The sequence below is a fragment of the Lissotriton helveticus genome, chromosome 4_1 (genome assembly GCF_964261635.1).
Source record: "Lissotriton helveticus chromosome 4_1, aLisHel1.1, whole genome shotgun sequence".
Lineage (NCBI taxonomy): Eukaryota > Metazoa > Chordata > Amphibia > Caudata > Salamandridae > Lissotriton > Lissotriton helveticus.
The window spans coordinates 1,160,615,854-1,160,625,242 of NC_136063.1; the positions used below are offsets into that span (position 1 = coordinate 1,160,615,854).

At 43.8% G+C, this 9,389-nt stretch overlaps 1 pseudogene; it reads right to left on the reverse strand.

Annotated features, from left to right (window-relative positions):
* Positions 1-5,434: 5,434 nt before the first annotated feature.
* LOC144827457 (large ribosomal subunit protein eL36 pseudogene) lies at positions 5,435-5,748 on the reverse strand (annotated as a pseudogene).
* Positions 5,749-9,389: the final 3,641 nt, after the last annotated feature.

Here is a 9,389-nt window from a genome sequence, read left to right on the forward strand (position 1 = left end):
GCCCTTGGTGCCACTGTTGCCCAGGTTGAAATTCAACCAGTGCAGCTTTTTGGTCATACCAGTGCTTCTGAAGCTCCTGGCTGGCCTCAAAATTCTTGGATGCCTTTTCCATATACTCAGCCATTCTGGACCTTAGGCCAAGCTCACAGTCCACAATGTCTTGTTTGGGTTCTTGGAGAGGCCTCTCCCAACCCTCTTTCACAAGACACAGTGGTCCCCTTACAGGATGACCAAACAGAAGCTCAAAGGGGGAAAACCCTACTCCCTTCTGTGGCACTTCCCTATAAGTGAAAAGCAGGCTTGGCAACAGGACATCCCATCTCCTTTTGAGTTTTTCAGGGAGTCCCATAATCATACTTTTCAATGTATTGTTGAATCGCTCAACAAGGCCATTGGTTTGTGGATAGTATGGGGTAGTAAACCTGTACTGCACACCACACTCCTTCCACATGTATTTCAGGTAAGCAGACATGAAGTTGGAACACCTGTCTGAAACCACCTCCTTAGGAAACCCTACCCTGGTGAAGACACCCAGGAGGGCCACAGCTACTGCAGGAGCTGTAGTAACCCTAAGGGTAATTGCTTCAGGGTACCTAGTAGCATGATCCACTACTACTAGAATTAATTTGTTCCCTGAGGCTGTGGGAGGTTCCAGTGGACCCACAATGTCCATCCCTACCCTTTCAAAGGGGACCCACACCACTGGCAGTGGTGTGGTATCAGGGGGGCCTTTGGGTGGCCACCTGTCTTGCCACTGGCCTGACAGGTAATACAGCAGCTCACAAACTCCTTCACCTTTTGGTACATCTGGGGCCAGTAGAAGTGACTGACTAGCCTTTCCCAAGTTTTGTTTTACCCTAGATGTCCAGGATGCCATAAGCCAAAGTTAGGAGGAACTCCCTGTACTTCTGTGGTGCTACCACTCTCCTAGTGGCCATAGGAGTGGGGTTTCTTGCCTCAGCATACAGCAATCCCTCTTCCCAATAAGCTCTGTGGGTACCACTGACATCTCCCTGTGCTTCTGAAACAGCTTGCTGCCTCAGGCTTTCAAGAGTGGGACAGTCTCGCTGACCCTGGCACAGCTCTTCTCTAGTAGGTCCCCCTGAGCCCAGGAGTCCAGCCTGGTAAGGCTCAAGCTCCATGGGCTCAGTTCCATCTAGGGTTTCCAAGTCCTCTCCCTAAGGAGAGGGGTCCTGAGGGGCTTGCTGTGTAGAAGCTGGGCCCCCAGTCTTCTTTTTCTCTTGGTTGGTTGGGCCATACTTTCAGGCTCCAAACCTACGTGTTCACCCTTCTTTTTGCTATGTGCTCTGGTTTGCACACACCCCAGTCTAGGAATACCCAGCATGGCTGCATGGGGTATTTGCTCAACTTCAGCCCAGGCTGAGGTTTCCAGGTTATTTCCAAGCAGAAAGTCAGCTGGTAACTGTGGGGAGATCACCACTAGTTTCAGGCCAGTAACCTCCCCCCAACCTAGTGTCACCATGGCCATAGGGTGATTAGTGGTAACACTGTCAGCATTGGTGACTGGGTAAGTTTTCCCAACCAAGTATTGCTCTGGGGAAACCTGTATATCCTTCACTATAGTGACACTGGCACCTGTATCCCTCAGGGCTTCGACTCTAGTTCCATTAATAGAGGGGTATTGCAAATACTTCTTCAAGTTGGGTGGTAACCCAGCTACATTGGCAAACTCCATTTCCCCCAAGGAGACTAGACTAGCTTAAGTGTATTCCCAGATTTGCGCTGGACACTCCTCTGATCCCATCTGTAGACTTGCTGTCCCTTGGTATTGCTGCCACCAGAGATGGGGGCAACCCCCATCTCTTTTCTTTCTTTTTCCAGAGCCAGGAGTCTGGACACTAGATCTAATCTCTTGGCCAACTTGCCTAAGAAGTTGTCCTCTTCATTGGGGCCCTCCCCAATGTGTTGTCTGGGGCCCAGCCCACCTGTGTGGTTCCCAGGCTACCAGAAGCTGATCCTTGGAGTTAAGAGTGTAGGGACCCTTACTTCTCTAGAGATGGGGGGATTATTATTAGTAGTGATCCAAAATGTCTACCTTGATCTCAAATGATAAGAGCCTCATATGGAGTATGGTGGGCAGTCCACTAGTCAGCCAGGTCAATGGATATATGTTCTACTCTGCTCCGATGGGACACCACCTGACATAAAGGTGGATATCTCTGTGTCTTCAGAAAAGCTGCTGTTGTGTCTCAGTTGAATGATCCAAAGAAAAGAGTCACCTTCAAAATCCTAACCCATGCCTACAAATGCCTACACAACACCGGACCGAATACCTCAATGACAGAATCAACTTACACGTACCCAAAAGGAACCTCCGATTTTCCAACCTCACTCTGACCAAAACCCCGCGCATCCACAGAGCAGGCAGAAGATCTTTCTCTCACATCGCGGCCAAAGCATGGAACAAACTCTGGGCAGACATCTGGCCCGCCCTCGCCCTAAACTCTTTCAGAAAGACTCTCAAGACCTGGCTCTTCGGCTAAACGGATCTGCTGCCAACCCCACCCCTCAGCGCCTTGAGACTTTGGGTGAGTAGCGTGCTTTACAAATCCTGATTAATTGATTGGTTGATTGAATGCTTTGTTGAGCAGGTAACATGTTTAATATGGTCAGACAGCAAAGTTTTATGTTTTTTAAACTTCTAATCCATTGTTGAAAACAAAATGAAATACTCCTGAAAAGCTGGTAGGGTTTTAGTAGTGCATAGGAGTAATAGTTTTAGCTTTACTTGACGCCGCCAGCCTTTCACTGGCAGTCTTAAACAGAAACAGGGTTTCCGTAGGGTAGGGTTTTACTAGTGCATGGGAGAAATAGTTTTAGCTTTACTTGACGCTGCCAGCCTTTCACTGGCAGTCTTAAACAGAAACATATACGTTAACAAGCATTTGCAATGCAATCGGTCTTCCCTTTGGGACCTTATATGTATTTAGCTATGCAGCACATTAGCCTAGGTGCTGAAAGATCTACTGTTCTTTAACATGGAGGGAAAGTAAGCACTAAACTACATGATACGCCAGGCATGGGAATACATGGAGAGAAATGTTGCCTTCCTGCGGGAAATGGTATAGGCTAAAGCTCTGTTTTTAATATAAAATCAGGGCCTGCGGTGGTCATATCACTGAAAATACAAAAATTGAAAACAATATTATTGTCTACAGGTGCGCGTGGTAGACAATTTCTATGGACTGTAATCTAGAGCATGCTAAAGTGATTCTGGTATTTTACTGACCTCTATTGGCATTTTTATATCAAGGACGTTAAATAAAGGAAGTTGCCAGAAAAATAAAAAATAAAAAAGTCCCTCAGCAGAAATCAATTCTGGTATTTTACTGACCTCTACTGCCCGTTTTCTATCAAGACAGTTAAATAGACGCAGTTGAACAGAAATAAAGTCCCTAAGCAGAAGCAGAGAAGTCCTAGGGCTGATCTCCAGAGCACAAAAAGTGCATACACATATACGTATATACTGAAGTATATACAAGAGGTCTTGAATGCTTCACCTAAAAAAGGTACCCTCACTTGGGGATTGTATCATACACTGCAAAACTGTTGAGTAAAACATTTTGGGCCCGATTCACAGAACTAACTTAAGACAAAATCCTAAACTTACTACCATTTTGGTATTCACAGAAGGCACTTACTCATTTTGGTATTCACAGAAGGCACAAAACGCATTTCGGTATTCACAGAAGTTAGGAGTCCTAACTTTAGGACTCCTAAATGCTTCTGTGAATACCAAAAGTCTTATAGTTAGGATTTTTCTCAGTTTAGGAGTAGTAAAGTTTGGACTCCTAACTTTAGGACTCCTAAATGCCTTCTGTGAATACTAAAAGTCTTAAAGTTAGGGTTTTTCTCAGTTTAGGAGTATGAAAAGTTAGAAATCCTAACTTTACTACTCCTAAACTGAGAAAAATCCTAACTTTCAGACTTTCAGTATTCACAGAAGGCATTTAGGAGTCCCAAAGTTAGGACTCCTAACCTCTGTGAATACCAAAATGAGTAAGTGCCTTCTGTGAATACCAAAATAAGTAAGTGCCTTCCGTGAATACCAAAATGGTGGTAAGCTTAGGATTTTGTCTTAAGTTAGTTCTGTGAATCGGAGCCGTTCATCCAAAAATAATCTACAATATTTTTCGTGCCAAAACACTTAAAGGTGCTCTTCAGAATCGATGCTGTAGGTGAACAACCACATACTTGCAAGCATACACAATGTCATATTTAAGGACTTCTATAAAAATGCAAATATTTTCCATTTGACGCAATATCATGGCTTTTGCTCTCTGTACTGAAATGTTTTCCATGGTAAGTCCAAAGGGTCTGGATCCTTGCCCGATATTCAGGACAGTTACTGGCTATATAAATATTTTCCATTAATGCTCACAGTATGTAACATTATCTGGCATGGATAGCCGGACAATCTGGCATGAATCCTACCCAGATGAACCAATGTTTACACACCTGCAGTTCACCAACCAAAATGATTCAATAGAATTAAAATTTCACAAACACACATTCAACATGTATTCAAGAAGATGTTCCTCTGTACCTAATCATCTTCATTTTGTTCCTGCCCAGCTGACAGGGAATTGGATTTCATTTTAAAACTGCATAGAGAGAACTTATGAACATATGAGGGAAAAGAATATATCATTTTTGATAAGAAAATAACCAAAACATAGCAGTAATGGATACACTATGATGAATTTAGCACCTGACTTGTATTCAGCAAATTAGTTGCTCCGGGATTGAGTAAACGAAATCATCTGCAATTTAAACAATGGTTGTACAACATGAATACCAAAACACAAATAGAGTATATGAGAGACTACATTTTACAAAATCCTATTTAAAATGCATTTTAGAAGCAGATAACTGATCAAAAGACATTGTAACAAGAAAATATTGCTTCTCTCATTTTTCTCTCCCTGGTCATATTTTTTTAATTGTATCTGATAGAGAAATGTCTCAGTCTTAAAAACACTTGGTGTGGCAATTCCAATTGTGTCATGAGTCATACCTTTTGGCACCATGTAGAGCAGCTTCAAAGGCAAAGGTCCTCTCAAATTCATCGTATCTCCCCTCCAGCTGGGCGTGGACAAATAGCCTGGTGGTTGCCTACTGTGTTGATTGACAGGTTAGCAAAATAAGGGGACCCAGTTAGTCCTTTCCACAAAGCCGTCTGTATAATGTCAGTCCAATTATTAAGCGTAATCATTTATGGGATTTTAGCCCAGAATACTGCAGCTATGCACTTTCTCCATATAATGTTCAATGGCATGAGCACGTGTAACTGAACAAAACAAGCATCTACAAAAGCATTAGGCCAGGAGTTGGCTTCAGGCATATTGGCTATCTAAAACGTTTTTCTATGTGAATGTTTTTTAACTTTTTATTGTTCAGAATTTTGTACAGCTCAATCCTTCTCGACAGCAGCCTTTCTCATTGCCGACGGGACATTGGTGAGCTCTTCTTTCTTTTGCTTGGCACGAATGTGAGTTCCAACCCTTTTCTTGATAAATCTAAGAGCACGCTTTTCCTTGGACACTTTGAGCAACTCCATGGCACGCCTCTCGGAGCGAAGCTGCACACTTCACGAATCATGTCTCTAACAAATTTGATGTGTTTGGTCAAATGTCCTCTCCTGTGGCACTGCCTGGGTTTGGACACATTCTTGGTAACTTGGTGGCCTTTGTTAAGGCCAAAGGCCATAGGATAGCGGATTGCCATAGAAGCACTCCGTTATGGCGGAAACACAGGAATGATTTTGTAAAACGTTATCTCACATGCACACACACACCCACATATTTCTTTTAAGTATTTTTGCAGTCAAGTTTATAAAAATCCAAATCCTTCCAAGGTGGCCAGTTTTGCATTTACCCATGCATGAGCAGCCGTCTTGAAATGGTAATTTTTCAAAATGATCTTTGATCCAGTGCACTGCAATCAGGAGCGATGACCCAGTAGTAGTGTCTTGGTAGATTTGGGGTATTTTCACAAAGAATTAAGAAACATTGTGAAAATGTGGAACAGAAAACCCCAAATTGGGCCTTTAGTCCATGCCACTGAAGGATACTGCTTTGTCTGCACATGTGAACATTACACTGAGGAAAATGCTGTGACTCACACTAGGATCAGCAAATGTCTAAAGTGGCCTGGCCCTGTGCCCATGCTCTGCAGGACAGAAGATGACAGCCTCAAAACACCCTCTGTAGTGCTTTGACATTGCCAGGGATATAAGCTTATGTAGCATGAAAGGCCAAATGATGTGGTAAGGTTGTCTAAATATGCATCCAATATGCAAAATACTCTTTGTCATTATTATGTTGCTCATTGGCCATCGAAACAGAATACGTACATTTTGAAAATTATGTAGAAAATTCCATGGTAAGTGCAGTAAATCCATAAGTATGTGGCAAAGGCTGCAGCCACAGATTTGCCTAAATCCACTGAACCTTCCAGACCTTTTCAAATTCCTCTTACTTTTTTATTAAAAAAAGGTGAACAAAGTATTGCCATTCTAATTCTGATCTGGTCCTACTCTTTAACTGCACTTTAAAGAAAACAGCCGTTGTAATTCTGGATATGGGCTGGTGGGAGGAACATGTGCTCAATTGTCCAGACATGCTGTTGTGGACAGGACACATTATTTTAAGCGTGCGGTTTATAGATAAAATGTTTGTTATCTGGAAAGGAGGCATAGCCTTAGCTGAAGCATTTGGTAAGAGTAACATAACTGATTTAAACTCCACATTCACCTGTAACATAGGTAACGAGAAATTGGAATTATTTGATGTACAATAAGAGGTATCAGGTGAAAAATTGGCAAGTTCAGTTTACAGAAAACCAAGTATAGTAAATAGTACATTCCATGCAAGTAGTTTTCATCCAATTGCCTTGAAAGCATGTAGATCCTATGGGGAACTCCTCATGTCTAGGAGCATATATAGCACTAATGAGAAGTATGAGTACACAGAAAAAGGAATGCCTGAAAAAAAATATATATATATCCACTGCTTCGGGAAAGGGACGAGAGAACATGGCGGCCGTCGGCTAGGACGAGTCGCACGCTCCAAGCAGCTCTCGGGAAACTTCACTCTGCTGCCGAAAATCATGCCGAGAATCATGCCGCAGGATAGCGTGTTTAAGACGCGCTGACTCGGGGAAAAGTGACGGTCGAGGTTGCAGCAAGGGCGGGGCTTTGTCTGTTCTGGCCAAAAAGCTTTCTCGTCTTGTTTACCTTACCTTACCTTATCGGCGCCACTTTCCTGGATGTGCCTGCCTGCCGCGTCCCGCCCTCTCCCCTCCGCCTCTCTGCTGTATTGGGGACGGGCAGCCGTGGAGCTCAGGCGCGGCCGCGCAGCGGCTGCCCGGGGGCTCCTCGGAGCAATTGCGATTCCAGGCGGTGGGAGAAGAGGAGGGTCGGTGACTTGTCCGGTGTCACCCGTGTCTGCGTCTTCGTCAGCGTCTTTCTGCTTGGATTCTGGAGCTACAGTCACGGTGTCACAGGCTTCACAGAGCCGGGAGGTAGATTCGCCTGGATCAGCTGGCTCAGATAACTCCCTGCTAAACAGAAGTAAGGTGGCTGGGCAGGTCGGAGGCAAAATAGGTTCGGCTGACAAAGGTAAAAGTAAAGGCTTTGGTAAGGTTGTGCCCTTAAGGTGTACAAGAAGCACAACTAGAAAGCAGAATAAAGATCACAAGTTGGCAAAAAAACTACAATTCCCAGGGTGCACCGCAGGGCGGGCTCAGAACGTAGACAGAAGTGTTGCTGGAGGCCTGGAGCAGAATTTAGATTTAGAGAGAAGTGAAGCGAGGAGTGCTAATATAAACGACAATACTAAAGGTAAAAATAAAAAACAAAAACATAAAGGTGCTGGCAATAAACATTTGAAGAGCTCTAGTGGGGTAACACCATCCCTACGCTCTTTCTTTAAAGTTATACCCCAGGTATTAGACATCTCGTCAGGTATGGCAGCCTCTGTAGAGGCAGCTTCGCAGGCAGTCTTACCTGTCTCCGTTCCTGTTCTGATCTCAGCCCCAGTCTCGGTCCTGGCTACGGTTCCTTTCTCTGCCTCTGTTTCTGCGCCCGGGTCCATTTTGGGCCCATTTTCTGAACCAGTGGAACCTGCAGTGCCTGTATTATCTTCCGTAATGATATCTACCCCCACACTTCCCTTTTGTGCTTCTTCACCGATTGCTTCACATTCTGTACCACCTAATGAATCTGGCGCACAAGATACCTCTGAGCCCGTTAATATGATAAAGACATCTACCTCACACGACGGGCAGGCTGAGCAAGGAGACCAAGGGGCGCAATCAACAGAGAAAGAGACAGTGGATGGAGGCAGATGTGGGGATCTGGAGGTAGGTCGAACACTTGAGGCCTTGGTTCTATCAATTACTGCAATGAGGGAGGAATTCAGGAGCGACTTCGCAGTCTCCAAAGCTAATCAAAACGATATTAGAGCATCCTGTGAAGTACTTGACAAGAAGGTGGATGGTCTGTATGATAGGACGGAGATATCAGAAGGCTCGGTGGGCCTACTAACATCTAACCTTGAGACCGCTAGGTCAAAAATTCAAACACTGCAAAAGGATGGGGAGTATATGCGGGAGCGGATTGAAGTGCTGGAAAATTATTCTCGACGGAATAACATTCGGCTTTTGAGATTCCGGAAGGAAAGGAAGGTACAGACCTTAAGAGCTATATTACTAAGTTATTAAAAAATTCTCTTAACTTTGAAGAAACAGTTGAAGATTTGGATAAAGATATCCAACGAATACATAGGGATCCCTTCCGCCTTAATCCTGCAAGAAATAAACCTAGAAAGGTTTTGATAAACTTCCTGACATACTCCCTCAAGGAAAAGATTTTGAACCTCGCGCTGAAAGCCAGAACTCTACAAGGTCCGGACTTCTCTTTTGAAGTACGGTCAGATCTATCAAAAACCACTCTTGATCGACAGTGGGAGTTGGGGCAGCGCATGGATAAATTTAGGTCACTGGGTGCCACTGTCCAGATGAGGTTCCCGGCCTTTCTACGCATTATGTATAACAACAAAATGCACAATATTCGCTCTCCACTAGATGCTGATGAACTATTGGAGAGTATTAGAGATCATCTTCAGGCTCAAGGCGGTAGTTGACCTACTCATCTCGTGGTCTGTATCTACAACCACCTAAATTCCTTGTCAAACCCCTAATTTGGTTTACTTTAGCTATTTTATTATTATTTTTTATTTTTTTGGGTGTGTTGACAATCGGGCAATATTAAACTGAAGGGTCTAAGGATCTAAGGAAACAAAGGGAATAGCAGGCTGTAAGACGAAATAAACAAATAAATAAGAAAATAATGGTAAATAGAAGTA